General features: G+C 42.8%; 1 long non-coding RNA gene and 1 pseudogene across 1 annotated transcript; one reads left to right on the top strand and one right to left on the bottom strand.

The window, feature by feature from the left end:
* Positions 1–3,381: 3,381 nt before the first annotated feature.
* Positions 3,382–3,930, bottom strand: LOC114049105 (annotated as a pseudogene).
* Positions 3,931–12,876: 8,946 nt separating this feature from the next.
* On the top strand, positions 12,877–15,471 carry LOC114049323. Its single transcript, XR_003569853.1, has 2 exons — positions 12,877–13,078; positions 14,884–15,471. It is a non-coding gene; the product is annotated as an uncharacterized LOC114049323 (long non-coding RNA).
* The last annotated feature ends 7,264 nt before the right edge of the window (positions 15,472–22,735 follow it).

Genomic DNA, 22,735 nt, shown 5'->3' with positions numbered 1-22,735 from the left:
AACTCAAGTTCTCCTGACTCCAGGGCCTTTGCTCTATTCACTATGCCACCTAACTGCCCTGATTTCACCCATCATTTAAATTTTTTTTTCCAGATTCTGGCTCTGTCACGCATGATGAATGAATGAATGAATGGAAAAAATACTTATTAAGCACCTAACTTGTGCCAGGCACTGGTTGGGTGTTAGAAATACAAATGAAAAAATGAGACAACCCTTGCTTAGAAGAAATGTATTTATTAATGGGGGAGATAAGACATGTAGAAGACTGGTGGACAGGCAAAGGAGTTTTGATCTGGGGAGGCAGAGAGTCAGTGAATGGGAATGAGTAGTTAGTTGGTTATCTTGTCCTTTCCAGAAGTGATGGTTATATTGATTTGATTATTATTCCCAGAGGTAGAAAGTAAAGTGAAGAGGGAAGGCCTACATATGTGATAGCAGGAAATGGCAAGATGCCCCAAGTTGAAATGGAAAAATGGGCTATCAGATATCCTTCTCATTTTGATATCATATGCAAATTGTGGTAAGAAGGCATAAGTATGCCTTCTATGCCTTCACCAAAGTCATGGACAAAAATGTTGAACTGAGCTGGGTAATCCATTACAAACTGAACTCTAAATAGACATTGATCATTAATTACCACAGGGAGAACTTTTTTTACTTTTCCCTTTGTATTTGCTGCCCCTCCCCAATAAACCTTACTGTACCCCATTCCCAGTCCAAGCTGGAGTGGGGACTTGGCTAGGAATGCCTACAAAATACAGAGAGAAAACACATCCTACTATTATTCTTCCACCTCTCCTTAGGATTGGTGGAAACTGCCTTCTATAGTTATTCTAGGAGTAAAACACTTTTTCCATTGAAATTTTTTTTGGAATAGGATTTGGGAAAACTAAGCTAAAGGAGGTGTCATTGAGAAGTTGGAAGAGTAGATAAAGCTGAAAAGCTATTGAGGAAGCAAGTCACCAAGCATTTATTAAGCACTTACTAGATTCTGGGTATTGTGCTAAATGATATCTGTTGTTTTGTTGTTGAGTTGTTTTCAGTCATGTCTGACTCTTCATGACCCTATTTTGGGGTTTTCTTGACAAAGGCACTGGAGTAGTTTGCCATTTCCTTCTCCATTTCATTTTACAGATGAAGAAACTGAGGCAAATAGGGTTAAGTGACTTGTCCAGAGTCACACAGCTAGATTCTTGCTGATTCCAAGCCCAATTCTCTATACACATCACCACTTAGCTGACAGGAACACAGTAAGAGTTTCTGCTTTCAAGGAGATTACATTTTAACGAGGGAAGACAGATGATGTTATAAGTGACTTACTTAAAGTTAGTTACTAAGTAGTAAAAGAGAGTCTGGGACTCATATTTAGGTCTTGTGATGATCTTGTCTATTGCTAGAGAGGCAAAGTAATGTAGTTGAAATAATGCTGGACCTGAGGCAGGATAGATGTGTGTTCCTATAGAACAGATCACTTAACCTTAGTTATCTCATCTATAAACAGGGATAGTACATGTTGTACCTACCTGAAGGAGATAAATCACTTTGCAAGCTTTCAAGCATTATATAAATGCCAGGTATTGTTACTAGAGGTATTTAAGTAGGGGTGAACAACTACTCTCTGAGAGCTAGAGGGGACATGGGTATCATCCTAAGATGGGACAGAGAGGGGTACAAGGAAAACATTAAGAGGGGAGCTTTGGCTTGCTCTCTGGGACAGGGTCAGGCTTTGTTAATGTAGTATTTCTATGTGAATAAAACAGTCTCAACTTTCATATATTATTTTATTTTACCTTACTCTTTCCCTTAACCACTTAGTGAAACATTTTAACCCTAAAGCCTTTCTCTGTTGAATTAATGGTTTTCCTACTATCTGGCTAAAGAATAAGGAGGACTAGCTTTGTGTCCTCAGGATTGGAGGTTAGGATGGTGGGGGGTGGGTGGAGAAAGGAGTAAGAGAAGAGGTGAAGGAGAAGGACAAAAAGAGGGAGAGGGAGCGGGAGAGAGAAACAGAGCTAGAGCCAGAGAGACACAGAGAAAGACAGATGGACAGAGCCACTGGGTGGGGCAGGAGGGAGATAGAGATAGACACAGACAGACAGACAGACAGAGAGACAGAAAGAGATGGAGGGAGGGAGAGGGTGGTTGGGGAAAGAAGGACAAACATACAGAAAATATTTTGGTTTTGGGGCAGGCTCTTCTTGGACTCCTAGGAATTATCCCTTCCCCCAGTCCAGTACTAAATATATCACTCTTTCCCACCCTATCCCTCACTATTCCTCTGGGATAGAGCTCCACCTGCTTGTTTGTCTGGGGTAATTCATTCTTCGTTAACCCCATTAGCACCTTGAAAACTGGTCCCTCTTTAAGCTGATGCTCTGAGCACTCCCTACCCACCTGACTCTGACTCTGACTGTGTCCCTGTCTGTCTCTGTCTTTGTCTCTGTCTCTCTGTCTCTGTCTTTGCCTCTGTCTGTCCGTCTCTGTCGCTGTGTCTCTCTGTCTCTATCTTTGTCTCTCTCTCTCTCTCCTCTCCCCATTTCTATCTCCCTCACTTCGTTTTCTCCCCTCTCTCCCAGCCCCAACACCCACATGGCGTCAGTCTGGGCACATTTTCAGAAATCCAGACCACTAAACATTAGAATACTTAAAGCTTGAATCATGATTTCCCTGAAAATGCAACTGAACCAGATTCCTGAGTTCAGGCTTCTAAAGGAAGTCTGAAATTTACTTTTAGGGTAAATTCCCTATTTTTTCCTCTTCTCTCTCCGCCTCCCCTCCTCCTCATAATTCACCAACTACTGAAGGCCATGGTCTGTCAAGAAGAGGGAAACAATTCATTTAAAAATAAATGAGGGCTCCATCCCTAGAATTTAATGATTTTCTACTGATAAGAACTACACAGTTAGAGGCAGAGCTGGGACAATGCGTTTGTGCACCTTAGGCAAGGTTGGAGCATTGTTCCTTGCTGTGCTTTACTGCCTGTTGGACACTTTGAGCCTTCCCTCGAGCACATTTCCTTTTTTTTTCTTTTTTCTTTTTAGTGAGGCAATTGGGGTTAAGTGACTTGCCCTGGGTCACACAGCTAGTAAGTGTCATGTGTCTGAGGGCAGATTTGAACTCAGGTCCTACTGACTCCAAGGCCGGAGCTCTATCTACTGCGTCCCCTAGCTGCCCCTCGAGCACATTTCTGCTAGATAACTAAGTCTTTTCTTTCTTTCTTTTTTTTTTTTTCATCAGTACCAAGTCACTTTACTGGGATGTAAATGGTGGTAGTTTTTTGGTACAGATTATGAAAAGGTCAGATAACCAAAATATGCATGCACTGAAAGACAGTAGGAGTCACTCCCAAAGTTCCCAAGCGTGGAGGAAGCCAAGTGTGGCTTATCTCTCGTAGTCACAGTCTCCAACGGTGTGCTTGTCAAAAAGATATTCCGCCGTGCCAGAATCGGGAACCCCCATTTTGCGCAGGTCGGTTACGTGATCACGCAGTTGTTTGATGAACTTTACCTGTTCGTCGAGGTAGTGGGTTTCAATGAAATCACACAAATGGGGGTCGTTTGCCAGCTTGCGCAATTCCAGTAACTACTGATTGTCATTTTTTTCCAAGTGCAGGGCACACTCCATTGCATTTCGTACACTCTGCCAGTCATCTTGGTCTGGTTTCTTGATGTCTTGCAGGAAGACCCCGCCGCCTCGCTGGTGTTGGAGTTTCATCAGCTTCTCAGCGTGTTCCCTCTCGTGGGATTGGTGTAGGAAATACTCGGCAAAGTTCTTCAATGCTACATCATCTCGGTCGAAGAAGTAAGACTTGGGCAGGTAGACGTAGGAGGCTTAGAGCTCCAGGTTGATCTGCAGGTTGATGGCGGCCGCTGAGTCCTGATGGTAGTTCCGTCGCACCTGAGAGGGGGACGAGGTTGTCATGGCAGCAGAAATGGTGGAGGCGGCGGCTGCGCAGCGGCTGCGACTGAGGCTGGCGGCCGCTGCTCGGAAACGCGAGGATAGAAGTGTTGGTTAGTGGAGATGAAGGTGGAGAGGCGGCTAAGGGCGGCTCCGGCCGGAAATCGAGCAGCGGGTTCAGTTCAAGCATTGTTGAAACAGGAAACCGCAGCGACTCCCCTTCTCCACGCTCCTTTGATAACCAAGTCTTTACAAAGAGGAGAATTTTCCCTCCCTAAAATACTTGCGTTCATAAAAAAGGATTATTCCGGCGCTCCTTGTTTCATGCTCCTTGCCCCTTTGCTCTCAGTAGTTATCTACCAGCCTCAGCTCTGGGCTTAGGCTCTTACTAGTCCTGACCAAACAAGGCTGGCTCTGATCTCTCCCTCTCTATTCCTTACTTGCCCTCCCTGATTCATGAGGATAGTGGCAGCTCCTGTTGACGGGAAGCCCTCAGAAACACAATCATTACTATGCTTTATTAAGTAGTAAAAAAAATTTTTTTAAATCTCCATCTCTCTCTCCCTCTCTCTTTCTCCTTCTCCGCTCCCCCCCCCCCCCCGGCCCCTCTTCCCCCTCTAGAATTTCCCTGAGCTGGGGAAATCTGTTTGCTACAGCAAAGTGAGCAAGGTCCTTGGGATGCCAAAATTGTATTGTTGACTTATTGCAAATGTTGTTAATTGATGGTTTGGATACGGTCTTGCCTGGAGGCTAGGAATGGATCAGATAGATGACTTCTGCAGGTCCTTTCTTAGCAGGAGCATCATAAGAAGTGATGAGTTGTGTTAAGAATTCCTTGTGTGTGAGAAGAAATTCATTTCCTGGATCCTCACCCATAGTCAAGCCCTTTGGAACACATTTAGTGTGAGCACAAGGTACACAGCAGCGCTCACAGGGCTGACCTGCTCCATACCCCACCTCCCACTGAGTATGTCTAAGTGTGTAATCTCTAGTGCCCTTGTCTTATTATGCATGTCAATTCATCTATAATTAATCAATTAATAAATATTCAGTGAACTCTTGGGGATACAAAGAAGTTGAGACATAGTACCTGACTTCAAGGAGTTTATGATCTAGTCAGAGAGATAAAACAATTGCACATAAAAAATGAATGTTGCAAGATGATAATTAGTAAGCAACAAATGACTGGTTCAGACTAAGTCAGAGGAGTTAGTGCAACATTATGGAAGGAACATGGGATTTTAAATCAGAGGTACTAGGCTCAAGTCTTGCCATTTGTCAGTTACCATGTGTAATGAACTTGAATATTCATTCATTCATTCAACATTTATTGAGCACTATATGCCATCCTTTATACTAGGCACCTAGCATACAAAGACAAAGAAATCCCTGCCCTCAAGGAGCTTACATTCTTTTTTTTAAGGCAATTGGAGTTAAGTGACTTGCCCAGGGTCACACAGCTAGTAAGTGACAAGTGTTTGGTCTGAAGCTGGATTTGAACTCAGTTCCTACTGACTTCAGGGCGGGTGCTATATCTACTTCGCCACCTAGCTGCCCCAGGAGCTTACATTCTTACACTGGGTAAATCACATCCCCTCACTTTGGTTTCCTCATTTATAAAACAAGGAGCATTTGAATTAGATGATCTCTAACAATCACTCCTGGTGCAGCTAGATGGCTGTTGAGCCTGGTATCAGGAAGATCTGAGTCCAAATCCAGCCTCAGACATTTACTACCTGTGTGACCTTGGGCAAGTCACTTAACCTCGATTTGCCTTAATCCACTGGAGAAGGAAATGGAGAATTATTCTAGTATCTTTGCCAAGAAAACCCCATAGTGGGTCATGAAGAGTCGGACATGACTGAACAATTATGATCTGGTGACTCAGTGATCCTTTCCTGGTATAACTCCTATGCCCCTCTGAGCCCATGTTGGGCTAGAATAATCAAGGCAGGCCTTATAGGAGAGGGAAAATGTGCTGTAGACCTGGAGGGGTTCATTTCAGGAAGCATAGAGACTTGGGAAAGTCATTCTAGGCAAAGAACAACCAATGAAAAAAAAAAACAAACAACTCTCTCCTCTCCCCTAATTCCCCCACCCCCTCCCAAGAATAAAGGTACAGAATGGAAAGGACATGGGGTAGACTGATGTTTCTCAAGTGGAAGGTTCGTGTAGGGGGGTAGTGGGAGATAAGGCAAGATGATGTGGAGCTTTGTATGCCAGACTGAGAAATTCAGACTTTGTCCCATAAGCAGTAAGGAATCATTCTGGGTTTTCAGCCTCTCAAGTGTGATTTATTCCTAAGTATACAAGAGAAGCCCGTCTGGTTCTACCCAGAGTTAGCAAATGATTCTATGTCCCCTCAAGACAACAGATCTAAGTGTTCCTGCATTGGCTCCAGTCTATCTTCGCAAGCTTATTTCATGTTATACTCCATGTTTGAATAAACTCACCTACTTACTCTTCCTATTATCTATATCAATATCATGAGTTCTATGAAACCATTGTTGAATCAGGAGGAAGCTTTATTAATGACCTGAGAAGGCCGGGAGTCCTGCATGTGTAAGAGCACACATGTGGGAGCGCTTGTATCTACAAATGCACACCTTTTTATTCCCCATTCCCCATTTGAATTTCCTTCCCTTTTCCCCATTTGTTGGATACTACAGAGGTTACAGCCTATCTGAAGTGCCTAATTTCCCACCTAAGTCTCCACCCCTAATTACATCTCTCACTCCCCACAATTTGGGGACCATGGCCCTTACTTGGGAACACCCCTTTTTATGTTAACCTCAGAACTGGTTTTCCTCTGGTTAGTCTATTCACCACCAAGAATGTTTTCTTATTCCAATATAACTCCCTTTGTTCAATTTCCACCTAACCCCCAGACTGCATTCCTTAAGGTTTCTACTTGGCTTTTTGTGGAAAAACTATTTCTCTGACTCCAACCTCTGATTGAGTGATATCCATATATCCCACATTCCCCATACCTCTCATTCCATGTACCACCTGTGATCCCTGGAATGTACTCCTTCCTCTTCTCAACCTCTTAGCAGCTCAGCTCATGTGTCACTTCCTGTGGGAAAATTTTACTTTATTCCCCTTGATGGTTAGTGCCCTTTCCCTCCTCAAATAATGATGTATGTAGTATGTATATGCTTGTGAGGATATTAGTATATATAAAATACATGCATGCATCTGTGCACACATGTAATGAATATGTGTGAGATGTACACAAATGAATATATGTGTGAAATGTATACATATGTGTGTATATATACATATGTGTGTGTGTGTGTGTGTGTGTGTGTGTATATATATATATATAAATATACACTGTGCTTGTGTGTATATCTTTTCACTCACTGTCTTTCCACTGCTCTGTTCAACAAACATGATCACTTGACGTTTAACACATTAATGTATCTCTGGCAGACAAATTGTACAGTTTAACTAGTGTGGAAAGATGCAACTCTTACCATATCACATGACTTACTCATGGCAGGTTGGCCTGCCCACCCACTCCCCTTGTGCCCATTAATTTTCATTGGTTGAGTGACAATATTGTTAGTACTGCAGCGCTCTAAACAAACCACACAAGTTGATTTTAGGAAATATGCTGACAATGTGCTTGTGCTGAGAATTCTAGGCTTACAGCTCATAATGCGCAAGAGATAAATGTGTATCCATATGCCATTAGTGAATACATTGCTGTTACGTTTACCTTTTAAGTGGTGTGACAAACAGAATTAAACCATGTGTGAGGGATTGTCTGGTGTTAGCTACTGCCAAGTGGAGATTGTGGCAACATGGGATGGGAACTGGGTATTAGGAAGTAACCGGAGCTCATGTTCCCGAGGCAGGGGCTGTGCTAGGCGGAGTTGTGGTGAACTGGGATGGGAACTGGATTCGGAGAGGTAACCGGAGCTCACGCTCCCGAGGCAGGGGCAGTGCTATGTGGAGCTGTGACAAGCTGGAGAAGAAACAAGGTACAAGGAAGTAGCCGGAGCATGTACTCCTGAGGCAGGGGCTGTGCCACATGGGAGTGGGACGGCAGAGAACAAGTTCCCTTTGTCTAGCCTCCTTCCTCAGGCACCACGCTAACCCCAGACGCCTCCTTCCTGTGTCCAAACCTGACTTCCTGAGTCACGTATGCTCCCTAGGTGTAGCACTGACCCCAGATGCCTCCCCCCGGTATCTGGGCCTGACTTCCTGCGTCATGTACATTCTCCTTTGTCTATGCACTGATCCCTCACGCCTCCTTCCAAATATCTAGGCCCCACTTCCTGTGCCACGTATGCTCCCTTTGTCTGGGCACTATGCTAGACATCCTCTTCCGATATTTGATCCTCGACGAGTCACTAGGGGCGGGCTGAGGAGGAGGGATGTGGAAGACTTAAAAGTACTGTAGGGATGGGGGCGGAGTCGGCTTTTGCTCCTGCTCATGCGCGTGTACTTTCCTGCCTGGCCTTGCTGTGATGATTATTGAATAAAGTTTAGGTTTTTGCACCTCTTGATCGGCTCGTCTCTGGTAAATCCGGGTGGCCCCGAGGACCGGTGAGTATGACCCTGGTTGCCTGATCTGGCTGATAGAGAGTGCGCAGTTTGGACCGGCACAACCATGCAATGATTATGCAATGAAAGGTTATAAACTAATTTTTAGACTGGAAAAAAAAAACAACAACCAAAAACCCAAAACTCCAGGTGCGACAATTCTGTGGTGAAATGTAGTATACACTGTGTACGTTTGTATGTGTCTGTATAATACACATACACATATCTAGACATACATCTACTTACAGGTTGTACTCCTCAGTATAATATCAGCTCCTTGATGGCTGTATATATCTGTCTGTTTTTTAGCATAGTGCCTTGTACATAGTAATAAATGCTTGTTTGTTTATTTTCTTGGAGGCAGGGGACAATTAGAAAGAGTTTGGAAGAATCTGAAATGCATCGATTACTTATATAGCCAGGAGTTGACATGGGATGAGGACACAGCTAGGTGGCTTGGTGGATGGAGCACTAGGCTTGGAGTCAGGAAAACCTGAGTTCAAATCTGGCCTCAGACACTTACTAGCTGTGTGACCTTGGGCAAGTCACTTAACCTCTGTTTACCTTAATCTACTGGAGAAGGAAATGGCAAACCAATCTAGTTTCTTTCCCAAGAAAGCCCCATGGATAATATGGTTCACAGGGTCATGAAGGGTTGGACATGAGTGAACAACAATAACAACATATTTGAAATGAGTAGGAGTCAAAATTCTTTGATGGCCAAGGAAGGATTAGACTTAGGTGAAGAATAGAAATAGGTCAGAACTGGAAATGCTTGAGAACCAATCAAGGGCTTGGGTTGCATAGCAGAGTTTGGAGGGAATTAAGTGAAACCAGTAAGATTTGTAGATGAAGATGGTAAGTCCCTAAAGCTGGTCCATGCCTCTGTGATTGACAGCCTAGATTTGGTTTGCCTCCTCAAGACTCCGAGTTCCTTGGTAGGCAAGTAGGTTATGTGGTGGATAGGGTGCTGGGTCTGGAATCAGGAAGATGGGAGTTCAAAACTGGCCTCAGATATTTACTACCTGTGTGGTTTTGGGCAAGTCACTTAAACCCTGTTTGCCTCAATTTCCTCATCTGTAAAATGAGCTGCAGAATGAAATGGCAAACCACTCCAGTAGCTTTGCCAAGAAAACCCCAAATGGGGTCAGGGAGAGTCTGATATGACTGAAACAACTCAACAACAACACATTGTAAGAGGTCTTAGGGAAATGGGTACATGTGGTATGAGGTCTCTAGATGAAGAAAGAAGTACCAAGTTCAGCAAGCTCAACTTTACCCATCGTCTCTCTAATGTTCTGTATACCCGAAACATCCAATGGAAAAGATGATGTTCTCTCCTGGTAAGATTGGGAGGTAGGGAGAATCCCAGCGTTCTACCCCTGGACAAGTCACAAACTCTGTGGGTTGGACTGGATAATTTCATATTACTTCCAAGTCTAAATTCTATGTTCTTAATTCCCATATAGAGGTGATCTCAACATAATCAAAGGCTGATTCTACCTCTCTTCTTCATTCTGTCGCCCCCTATTCTTATCCCTTAGGTGTCACCAATTGTATAGGAGTGGGGGAAGCCACACATAGAGGCACCAATTGTCATCCCCTTTCCCTCCTCTCCACTTCTCTCTTCATCTAAAGTTTTATTTAAGCCTTCCCTGATTGGTCAGATAGGTGTGATAACTTGTCCTACCCTCCCAGGACTTAGTACTCCCACTCCCTTTTACTCTTCTCATTCTGCCCCAAGTCCTAATTCTATACTTATTGTCACTCTTTCTTTAAAGAACTTACTCTTTTTGTTTTGTTTTGTTTTGTTTTTGGTGAGGCAATCGGGGTTAAGTGAGCTGCCCAGGGTCACACACCTAGTAAGTGTCATGGTTCTGAGGTCACATTTGAACTCAGGTCCTCCTGACTCCAAGGCCAGAGCTCTAACTACTGCGCCACCAAGCTGCCCCCAAGAACACTTATTCTTGACCTGTATTTCCAATTCCACTTAGGTCCCTTCCAGCTCTGAATTTGTGACTCTGTGTGATCCTTAGATATTGAGTAATTACTGTCTGCTTCTTTATCAGTCTATTGCTTGGATTTCCTAAACTTTGTGGATTTGGGTGAGTCCCTTTGCCTTTCTGAGCCTCAGTTTCCTCATCTTTAAAATGGGGTCAATGACTCTTACTTTGCCTACTTCTTAGGGATGTCATAAGGTTGCCTCTTTGCTAACTCTAAGGCACTATGTCAGCTATTATGATAATCCATCTTTCTATGCCTTATTTATCCACATGAGTGTAACTGTTTGAGATGGCAAGCTCCTAGGAGCAAGGATTGTGTCTATACAGTTACACCTCCTCTCGAGAATACTAGGTGAAAAATCCAGATGTTAATCATATAAATTGGGGGCAGGGAGGGAGTTGATTGGAAGGGAAGGGTACTGGGGAGAGAATCTCTGCTTGATAGTAGGATTTGCACAGGGTTCTGATACGAATCTAACTCCCTGTATTTAACTTAGGACTCGATTCACAAATGGTTGATTTCTGTAGACTTTTTCAGGAACACACATACAAGGCTAAACCACATGACGAGGTATCCCTCACAATTGTTTTGGTGAAGATGAGGTTAAGAATGATAAAAGTGAATATATGGCCTTAATTCAGAATTTTCCCCAAAGGGAAAAAGGGGAAAAGGGTCATGTTTAGTTTGCCTCTCAACTTGTTACTTTTCCCGTTACTTGCCCAGCAGTCACTAGTTGGGTTTAGGAGCACATCCCTCAATCAGTCAATCAATAAGCATTTATTAAGCATCTGTTACTTTCCAGGCACTGTGCTGGGTGCTAGAGATACAAAGTTGTTGTTTGACCTTTGTTTTGGAAGAGGACCAGTGGAGATAAGGAGATAAAATAGAAACAACGAATCCCCTCAAGGAATTTACCTTCTATCAGGGCTGACCCGGTCACATTTAAGTAGATACAAAACTAATCCAATTCCTTGGTACAGGAGACACTAGGAACTGCTGAGTGGATGGTTCAAATCAAGAAGGGCTTCGTGTAGGAGGTGGCATTCGAGGTGAATTTGCTGCTGACCTGGGGAAGACATTGACTGGATGGAAAACACTGTGATAACATACTAAGGAGAGCTGCCTATCAAGAAGCCCAGGTATCTGGAAATCAACTCCTTCCTTCCAATGCACAATTGAAGAAGGCAACTAACAGCCTTTCTCAACCCTACAGCTTGCAAAGGAAAAGCCAGAAATTTTTTTTTAAAAAGAATGCTATGCAATGCAATCATCTAAGATAATTCCAAAAGACTCATGATGCTATTCACATCCACAGAAAGAACTATGGAGTCTGAATGCAGATCAAAGCATACTATTTTCTCTTTCTTTTGTTTTTTGCTTTTTCTTTCTCATGGTTTTCCCCTTTTGTTCTGATTTTTCTTTCTCAACATGACTAATGTAGAAATATGCTTAATATGATCATACATGTATGGCCTATATCAGATTGCATGCCGCCTTGGGGAGGGGAGAGTGGAGGGAAGGGGAAAAATTTAGATCTCAAAATTTTATAAAAGAGAATGTCGAAAACTAAAAATAAATAATTTTTAAAAGGGTAGGGGAAGAACGCTATGGGGCAGCTAGGTGGCACAGTAGATAGAGCACTGGTCCTGGAGTCAGGATGTCCTGGAGTCAGGAGGACCTGAGTTCGAATGTGACTTCTGACACTTGGAACTTACTAGCTATGTGACCCTGGGCAAGTCACTTAACCCCAATTGCCTCACCAAAAAAAAAAAAAGAATGCTGCCCCAATTTTAAACTTATCTGGCATGTATATGACTATAGTCAAGACAGATTATGAATGACAAACCAAGAAGATGCTAGGATTAATGGATAACTCAGAAAGCAGGAATTCTAAGAAATACAGGTGAAGAGGGAGCACCTGTTCAAAGGAATGGAAGTAGGAGATGCAATGCTACATAAAAGAATGTATGAAGGGAAGTAATGGAGGAGCAGCCAGGAAGGGTAGGTTGGAGGCAGATTGTGAAAGGTTTTAAATGCCAAACAGAGGATTTGTATTTGTGTTTGATTGCAGAGGTAATAGGAAGCCACTAGAGGTAAAACCTAGGAGAAATGGAGCCAGGGAGTGACGTGGTCAGACCTTTAGGACTTTGACTCCCCTTTGACAGCTGTATAGAGGATGACCTGGAGACAGAAGATACCCATAGTCTCTCCTGCCTGCATTTTTCCTGGGTCTTGTTTCCCTGGCCCCCAAACTGGCCCCCACCCCAACTCAATCCCACAGAAAATAGATCTCACCTTATCACAGGCCCCACTCTCCTCATTGCAGGAGCCCTGCCACGCATTCACATGGGCATCTTCCTGTGTCTGCAGCTATTGGTTGTGTGAGGCTGAGGAATTCATTTCTGGGAATGTCACAAGAGGACATCCCATGCCAGGTGAGGCTTATGAAATATCTGGATAAATCACACACACTGCTGCCTGGCTTCCGGCCAACAACCACAGCTCTTCTGAAAGCCCTAAGGCTTTAACCTACTAGAGGAACCTATAAAAGGCTCCTATCCCTCCAGATCTCATCAGAGGTCCTGACTCCTCCGCCCCACACTTTTCCTGTACAACTGACCAGGTAAGCAAACATCTCTGGGCTTTCCTTATTTTCAACTTGACCAAAAGGGCCCTGGGCACAAGGCCGGTCTTTCCCTTGGTCCAGCCTGGACTGTAGTTAGACAGGAAGAAGAAGGAAGGGGGAAAGAAGGGAGGTGTGACTTTTCGTGTAGGGTTCAGGAGGGAGCCCACAATGGCAAAAATGACAAAGAGTCGCAAGAGGAATAGAGGCCACCAATGACATTAGTGGTCCAGAATGGGCTAGGTTTGAGAAAGAGAATGGAAGCAGCTTAGGCAGACCTGGTTCTTCCTGCTTCCAAATCTGAGCTTCTGCTTTCTTTACTTTTTAGAGGCAGTTAGGTAGAACAGGCGTTAGAGTGCTGGACCTGCAATCAGGAAGACAGAGCTTAAATCTGGCCTCAGACACTGACTAGCTATGTGACTCTGAGTAAGTCACTTAATCATTGTCTGCCTCAGTTTCCTCTTCTATAAAATGAGGAGAATTAAAGCACCTCCCTACCAGGGTTCTTGTGAAGATCAAATGAGATATTTGTAAGACAATAATAATAATTAACATTTACATAGTACTTACTATGGGCCAGGCACTATGCTAAGCCCTTTGCAATTATTAGACAAACAGAGGTTAAGCAATTTGTCCAGGGTCACACAGCCAGTAAGTGTTAGAGGCTGAAGTTGAATTAAGGTTTTCCTGATGCCAGACCCAGCACTCTAAAGCTGTCCCAAACTTAACAAACCTTAAAGTGCTATTTGTGTGTGTATGTGTGTATACACATATGGGCATATACACATATATGTGTGTGTGTATGTATATGTATATGTATATGTATATATATATGGTTTTTTTTGAGGCAGTTGGGGTAAAGTGACTTGCCCTGGGTCACACAGCTAGTAAGTGTCTGAGGCCAGATTTGAACTCAGGTCCTTCTGACTCCAGGGCCAGTGCTTTATCCACTGTGCCACCTAGCTTCCCCTGTTATATATATTTATACATACATATATATACATATATGTTTTATATTTTAACTCAGTTTATATATATGCATATGTTTATATATGTAAATATATATAAACTGAGTTAAAATTCAGTCTATAAATTTATATACACATATATGTATGTATATATGTGTATATATACATATTTTCATATTTGAACTCAGTTTATATATGTACACATATATTTATATATAAACTGATTTCAAATCCAGCTTATAAAAATAATGTATGTGTGTGTATGTATTATGTATGTATGTGTGTATACATATATACATATACATACATATACATATATAATATATATGTATGTATGTATGTATGTATGTATATACACACAGAAGTGTTCTTATGGCCAATGACCAAGGAGGAGGTGGGCTGTTAATATTCTCTGATTTGCTCGTTTTTTACTGGTGGTGGTTTTGGGAGAAGGGTGTTAATTCACCTGGTGAAGTTGGTTGGACCATGCCTGGAAAACCATGGGTTTATCATGGGGGGATAAGGCAGTGAATTTTTTAAGCTGGTTAGATGGGAACAGCTCTGGAAATTTTAGGTGTGATTTGTCACCAAAATCTACTTGTGAGATCTTGGACAAGTCATATAATAACTCTTGGCCTCAGTTTCCATATCTGTAAAATGAGAGGATTATAATAGATGGCCTCTCAGGTCCTGCTCAGCTTCAGATTTATGTTTCTTTGAATGTTGTTGATTCCCCCCACCCCCATCCTATGGAGGTGGGTTGTTTATTGGGAAGTGATTGATGTGTCACACTAAAGTGTATCAATTAAAAAAAAAATCTGTTTGTTCATTTTGCAGGGTCCCCCGCTGAGCACCAAGGGACAGGCACCTATAGCCTCGACTTTCTGCTCTGTTCTCTTCCAGGTCGGGTTCATAAGCAGCATTGATGTCTCAGCAGCCGCAACAACAGCCCTTTCCCAAGAGCTCCACTCCTCCCTGCCCAGCCCCCTGCTCAGCCCCCTGCTCAGCTCCCTGTGCGGTCCCTAGGTCCGGAGGTTGCTGTCTCATAAACCAGAGACCCAGGGCACAGAGTCCCAGCTGCAGGGGAAGTCAAAGGCAGCCCCCCAGGGCCACTCGGAGGAGACCCTGTTGCCTCCAAGGGGACATCTACTATCATTGCAAAGAGGAGGAATGCTAGGTGTCAGTGCCCTTAAGTGGAGGGGCCTTGGTCTCAGGTCTGGGGAGTTGGTGGAGGGTGTATTGAACTGCAGTGGATAGTAGGGAATCTTCTACTGGCTCCTCTAAAGAAATTAGATGCTAATTTTTAAAAAGATGCCCCAAAGTCCTTCTTCTTCCAGTAAAGAAACCATCTTCATTGCAAGTACCTTGATGGGGAGAACTAAATAAAGAAGAATTTCTTCCTTGTCCTCCAGCTAAATAACGTAACATGTCTCTGCTATGAACTCATTGGCCTCCAGGGTATTCTTGGGTCTTCATTCATATACTCTATCTCTAATCACACCTACTCCACTTGGTTGCTTTGTCCCAAGGAAATCTGACATGTTTTTAGGAAGCAGTTAATCTGTGGGCTCATAGGATTTAATCCTAATTCTTGATCCCCTTGTCCAACCTCCTCATTTTACCCGTGATGAAATGAAAGAAAGTCTTCATGGCATACTGAAGTCAGAGGTTTTTGGTTGTTTTTTGTTCACTCTTTTCCAGTCATGTCTGACTCTTCATGACCCCATTTGTGATTTTCTTGGCAAAGATACTGGAGTGGTTTGCCATTTTCTTCTGCTGCTCATTTGGCAGATGAGTAACCGGAGGCAAACAGGGTTAAATGACTTGCCCAAAGTCACACAGCTAGTGTGGATGGATTTGAAATTAGATCTTCCTGACTCCAGGCCCATTGCTCTATCCACTGTCCCATCTAGCTACCCTAACTCTGACTCAGAAGTCAGAGGTCCTGAGTTCAAATCCTGACTTCCCACTTTCTACCTGTGTAACCTAGGGCAAGTCACTTAACCCCTGGGGAGTCTTAGTTTCCTCATCTGTAAATGAGGAGTTGTTTTAAATGGCCTTTGAGACACCTTCCTGCTCTAGGTCTATGACATATAGCCAGGCATATAAAGTCACAGGCAGTAACCAGCAGATTTGAACCCAAGTTTTCTGATCTGAACCCAGGTCTTATGACTACTCATAGTTTGAAATCACATCTAGTTAGGGAGTACTTTGAGAGTTTACAAAGCACTTTCCGTATAGTTATAACCCATGAGGTTGTTATATATATATCATTCAAGCTTTTACCAGCCTGTGACTTCATGGGGGGTGCTCCCCTTACTGTCACAGATGGGAACTCCCTCTCGTACATAGTTGGTGGTCTTTTGAGACCTGCCTACTGTGGCCAGACTGGTGATTAGCTTCTCCAAGCTTAGTGAGCCTGACTCTAGGATGTCAGCTGTAAAATCATATGAGATAGGACCATAGGTTTAGAGCTGGAAGGGAAGAGGTTGTGTAGATTGTTTTGTTGTTGGTAAGTCATTTTTAGTCGTTTCTGAATCTTCATGTGGATTAGGCAAACAGAGGGTAAGTGGCTTGCCCAGGGTTACACAGCTAGTAAGTGTCTGAGGCTAGATATGAACTCAGATCTTCCTGACTCCAGACTGAAACGCTCTATCCAATCCAGCACCTAGCTGCCCTGGTTTTCTTTACATCCCAACTAAAATCTCACCTTCCACAAGAAGTCTTTCCTGGACCACCTTGATATTAGCAATGCCTTCCCTCTGTTGATTGTCTCCAATTTATCCTGTGTAACTCTTATTTGGGCAGCTAGGTGGCTCAGTGGATAGATTGCTGGGCCTGGAGTCAGGAAGATGAGTCCTCCATTTCCTTGTCTACCTCATTTGACAGATGAAGAAACTGAGGCCAGCCTGGCCTCAGATACTTACCAACTGTGTGATCCTGGGCAAGTCATTTAACCCTGTTCACCTCAGTTTCCATGTCTGTCAAATGAAACGGAGAAGGTATTCCAGTATCATAGCCAAGAAAACCCCAAATGGGGTCATGGACAGTTGGACACAACTGAAATGACTGAACAACAACTGCAATAACAAATTCTTGTTTGTTCACCGAAATTTGCCCTTCATCTCCCACATTAGATTGTGAGCTCCTTGAGAGTGGGGACTGTCTTTTGCATTCTTTGTATCCCCAAAGCTTAGCACAGTGCACGGTACATGGTAGGTGCTTAATCAATGTTCACTGATTGTTTGACTCTCTGAGCACCAACCCTTCCGTATTCTGAGAGTCTCGTTGCCAGAGGGCCAGCCACCACTTTCTGATTTTTTTTTTTGGCTGAATCCACCAATGAAACAAAAAAATGGAAGGATTATAATCTGTATTGGTGAATGGGTACCCGAATATCTGAAATCATGGGTCTTTGGGAATACTGAATTGTAGGAAGTATCCAGAATAAAGGAGCTAATAGTATCTGTACTCTGCAGTGATCAAACCATATCTGTCACATTCTTTTTAGTATGGGGCACACAGCTCAAGAGGGGCATAGACAAATCGAGGTGTAACCAGGATGATGAGAAGAATGAGGAGATCTGAAATCATACTCTGATACAAATGATTGAAAGAATTGGGATATCCAGCCTAGAAAAGAGAATTTCAGAATCTTAGGATCGTAATTTTGAAGCTAAAAGGGACCTCAGAGGTCATGGAGTTCAACCCCTCATTTTATAGATAAGGAAACTAGAGTGCAGGGAGATTAAATGACAAGAGTCTTGGAAGGAACATGATAATTATCCTTAAATATTTAAAGAGCTGTCACATGGGAAAGGGTGTAGACTTATTGAGAATGAGGACCAATGGGTGGAAATTACAGGAAGTCAGATTTCAACTGGATATAAGGAAGAGTTTCCTAACAATTATTACTGTCCAAAAATGGAATGGGGTGACTCATGAAGCAGTGAGTTCTGTCACTTGGAATGTTCAAGCAGAGGCTGAATGGCAATCCATCAGGAATGCTACCACGTGGTTCCTCTAGAGATCAGGAGATTGGACTAGAAGAGATTCATTTTTTCCATTGTTAAGATTTTATGAGTCTAAGGTTGGACAAATCTATGATGCTGATATCCTATAAATCAAAGATTCAGTGATCTTGATTGTTGATTATTTTGTGATTTTAAGACAAAGATTCCATGATTCTAATAACTTTGCTTCTACTATTACAATATAGTTCCTGGGGACTGCCAGACTTCTAGAAAGCATCAGTTTTGGATGTGGGTGGATACCTTCACCTTGTTCTTGAAGGGTTGACCAGGTAAGATCCTGGATCTCCAAATCAACCCCAACACCTGTCATTCTAGTCATTGTGTCTTTATTGTTTTGGTTCTTGAAAACTTTTTCATCATTCCTTCTCATGGTGATCACTAACCTTGAAATTGCCTAGATTATTACTTGGCATTTAGCCACAAGCTTTCTGGTATTGATGTCTTTGCATGTTTATGTTGTCTTCCCAACTATATCATAAGCTTTTCATGGGCAGGGGCCATGCCTTATAATTTACCTCTCCTTGGATCATAGGGTCATAGATTTAGATCTGGAGGGATCTTAGAGGTCACTGAGTTCAATCCCCTCATTTTGCAGAAGAGGAAACTGAGACCCAAAGAGGTTATGTCTTTTGTCTAGAGACATGCAGCTGAGCAAGAGTACAAGGCAGATTTGAATCCAGATTTTCCTATTTCCAAGTCCAGTGCTCTATCCACTATCCAAGGGTGGGGAACTTGTGGCCTCAAGGCCATATGTGGCCCTCTAAGTCCTCAAGTACAGCCCTTTGGCTGAGTCCAAACTTCCCAGAACAAATCCCCTTAATAAAAGGATTTGTTCTGTAAAACTTGGACTCAGTGAAAAGGCCACACCCAAGGAAGCTGCAGGTTCCCCACCCCTGATCAAGAGTATAGTCCTTAGGAGAACAATACAACTTTCCTTCATAAAATGCCTGTAACAGTATCCTGATTGCTGTCCTCTGGATATGTTCCAGTTTATCAATGGACCTTATTAAGATGAGTCACTCAGAATGTCACACACAATGCTCCAGATATATTCAGACCAGGTGAGAATACTGAAAGACTATCAGCTTCTTTATTCTGAGCTCCATGAGTCTCTTAATACAGTCTAAGATCAGAATAGCTTTTTTTTTTTTTGGTCATACTATTGACATATTTTGAACTTTCAGTCCACTAGAATGTCCAGATCTTGCTTCAGAGGAACCACCTTCTAGCCACACCTTCTTCCATCTTACTTTTGTCAAAATGATATTTTTAACCTAAGTATCAGACTCTACATTTATCTTTATTAAATGCCATTTTATGAAAGTCCATTAATCATTTTCTCTGAGTGAACTTTTTGGATCCTGATTCTGTCATTCAGGGTGTTAATGTTTGCTATCTCTCCTAGTAGTGTGTCCTCTCCAAATATGACAAGTATGCCACCTCTGCCTTCATCTGTCATTAATAAGATTATTGAATAGCATAGAAATGAGCAGAAATTCCTGAACCCCTGAACTACAAGCCCTCCTCCCACAACATGACATTGAACTATTTATGAGAAATCCCACCATCTGACCCGTTCCAAATCTACCAAACTATACTACTGTCTAGCTAAAATGATAGTTCTGATCAAAACGATTGCCAACTATGATTCTGGAAGGCTGCTGATGAAGTACACTACCTGGGAGTGGAGCCAAGATGGCAGAGTAAAAACAGTGACTTGCTTGAGCTCTCCCCCAAACCCCTCCAAATTCCTGTAAAAAAATGATTCTAAACAAATTCTAGAGCAGCAGAACCCACAAAAAGACAGAGTGAAACAAATTTCCAACCCAAGACAACCTGGATGGTTGATGGGAAAGATCTATGGTGCTGGGCTGGGAGAGGAGCGCAGTTTAGCATGGGCCAGGCAGGCAAAGAGGGGGCCCCAGAGAACCTGGAGCAGGTCTCAGGGGACTGAATCACAGGCAGCTGTGGTGGTTTCCAGACTTCTCAATCCACAAACCCACAAAGATAACTTAGGTCAGTGGGAAAGGTCTGTCAGACCTGGGTAAGAGAGGAGTGCAGCCTGGGGTGGTGGTGGCAGTTGCTTCCAGAGCTCTTGCCCACAGGACATGGGCGGATTGAGCAGCTGATCAGAAGGGGCTGGCAGGGATCTCTTTGCTGGCACTGAGGGAAGATTCTCTCGCTTTGCCTGTACTTGGATCTAGGTTACAGTCTCGGGTGGTGGTCCAGGTGTGAGGAGTAGCGCTGGCATGGAGGATTTTGTGGTGTCAGTGAAGAGGGAATCCTCCTCACAGTTCTAAGGCAGAAAAGAGTGTTTGTGGTTACTCATAGACCAGCGCACAGGCCAGGAAAGGAGTAAACACCTTTCGTTTGATCAAATCACCTTGAAATAACTGAAAATTTACATGTCCCTAGTAGTATCTCTGAAAACAGCTGCACAATACACCCAAAGCTTGGGGCAGTACACTCTCTACACTGGAAGCAGACCCCTACTTTAACAAATTATTAAAAAGTCAAATAATTGACTGAGAACATGAGCAAACAGCAGAAAAAAACTCAGACTATAGAATCTTACTTTGATGACAAAGAAGATCAAAACATATACTCAGAAGAAGACAACAAAGTCAAAGCTCCCACATCCAAAGCCTCCAAGAAAAATATGAATTGGTCTCAGGCCATAGAAGAGCTCAAAAAGGATTTTGAAAATCAAGTAAGAGAAGTAGAGGAAAAATTGCGAAGAGAAATTACAGTGATGCAAGAAAATCATGAAAAATGAGTCAACAGCTTGCTAAAGGAGACCCCAAAAAATACTGAAGAAAATAACATCTTAAAAGAATGACGTATGCTACCCACCTTCTGACAGAGAAGTGATGAACTTAGAGTGCAGAAAGAGATGTCTATTTTTTTTAATATGGCCAATGTGGGAATTTGTCTTGCTTGACTATGCATGTTTGTTGTGAGTTTTTTTTTTTTAAATTTCCATGGAAGAGGGTAGGTGGGAGGGAGAGAAAATAGATTTTTGTAGTTAGAAAAAAATTAAATTAAAAATTTTTAATAAGAACCCAGCTAAAATGGAAGCCCAGGGCAACAATGAAGGAAATGATTTTATGTGTGATTTACAAAATTAAGTATTACTTTTACCGGTAATAAAAAAAAAATCAGAAACTCAAGGATCTACAGCTCAATCTCAGCTGAGTTTCTGAATAGCCTTCTAGAACAGTGAGCCAGAGAACTCTCAAAAATGTTAGAGTTTGGAACCCCCATGTTTTACAGATGAGAAAAGAGAGATTAGAGAGGTGATGTGTCTTGCTGGAAATTGCATGGGCAATTAGAGACAAAGCCTTAAGTAGGTGGCAGATCCCCTGACTCCTAGTCAGTCTTGCTGCTGCTTCTGTGCTACAAGTTGCTAAAGAGTGTTTTTGAGAGATGTGGGATCCCGACTGCAGAACTAGGCAATGGAAGCAGTCTGCCCTTGGGCCTCCCAGGATGAGGCAGGTAGCTAGGGGAAACTTGTCTGTGATCTCTAGCTATGATTATTTACTACTGGAAGAAATGGTTAGCTGACTCTGAAAGCTCTCGGGAGAACCTCAGGCTGGAAAGACTCTCTCCCCAACATCCTGACTCAGTCTAGGAACCATGGCAGTTCTATCCCTTCCTTCCCCCCTCTTCCCTGAAGAAACAGAAAGGTGAAACTCCAGCATTTTCTGGATAGACCAACTCTAGTGTGCACCAAGACCTTTGTTTTGTTCTCCCTGATGCTAGCCTAGGGGTACAAGGCCTAATTTGAAATACTTTGGGGCAGCTAGGGGACATAGGGGATAAACGTGTTAAGCCTAGAGTCAGGAAGACCTGAGTTCAAATCTGATCTCAGACACTTATTAACTGTACAACCTTGAACAAATCATTTCAGCCCTGTTTGTCACAGTTTCCTCAGCTGTAAAATGGAGATAATAATAACACCTACCTTCCAGAGTTGTTGTGAGGATCAAATGAGATAACATTTATAAAGCATTTAGTATAGTGCCTGGTATATAGTAAGTACTATATAAATGTTAGTTGTTATTATTATTATTATTTGAGTTGAGTACCTAGCAAATCTCAGAGCCAAGATAAAAAGTCAAGACTCCTGATTCCAGATCTAGGGCTCTTACTACAACATTGCTTCTTCTCATAGATAGTATTTTTGTCCCTGGTATGTGTATAGAAACTGTGATTATCTTCTAAGTGACCTGATACTGCAAGGCACTGAATACTCAAATATGGATGCATTCCTAGCCATAGCCATCCTATGATCACCGCCCAAAGCCTTCATTAATTTTATTGGGTACCATATTTACACAAACCTGGTGCCTGCCCACTGGATACCTTCAAATTACTCACACATAGCCAGGCTTGTGACCAAGGCCTCTAGGGCTATGGAAGAGAGAGTATGAGGCTCATCAATCAGCACAGACTAGGATGAATCTGTGGCCATGCACTATTAACCCAAGGCTCTTACCAGCTAAGCTAACTGGTCATAGATGTTATAAAAACCCAGACCAATGTTATGAACAGAGATTTATGGATATTTAATATTCCCACCATGTTTTCCTTCCTTCCTTCCCTCCCTCCTCCCTTCATTCCCTCCTCCCTCTCTTCCTCCTTTCCTCCCTCCC

The sequence above is a fragment of the Vombatus ursinus genome, unplaced genomic scaffold (genome assembly GCF_900497805.2).
Source record: "Vombatus ursinus unplaced genomic scaffold, bare-nosed wombat genome assembly UNPS02014797.1, whole genome shotgun sequence".
In the NCBI taxonomy this organism is placed as follows: domain Eukaryota; kingdom Metazoa; phylum Chordata; class Mammalia; order Diprotodontia; family Vombatidae; genus Vombatus; species Vombatus ursinus.
This window is presented reverse-complemented; position numbering and strand designations above follow the sequence as displayed.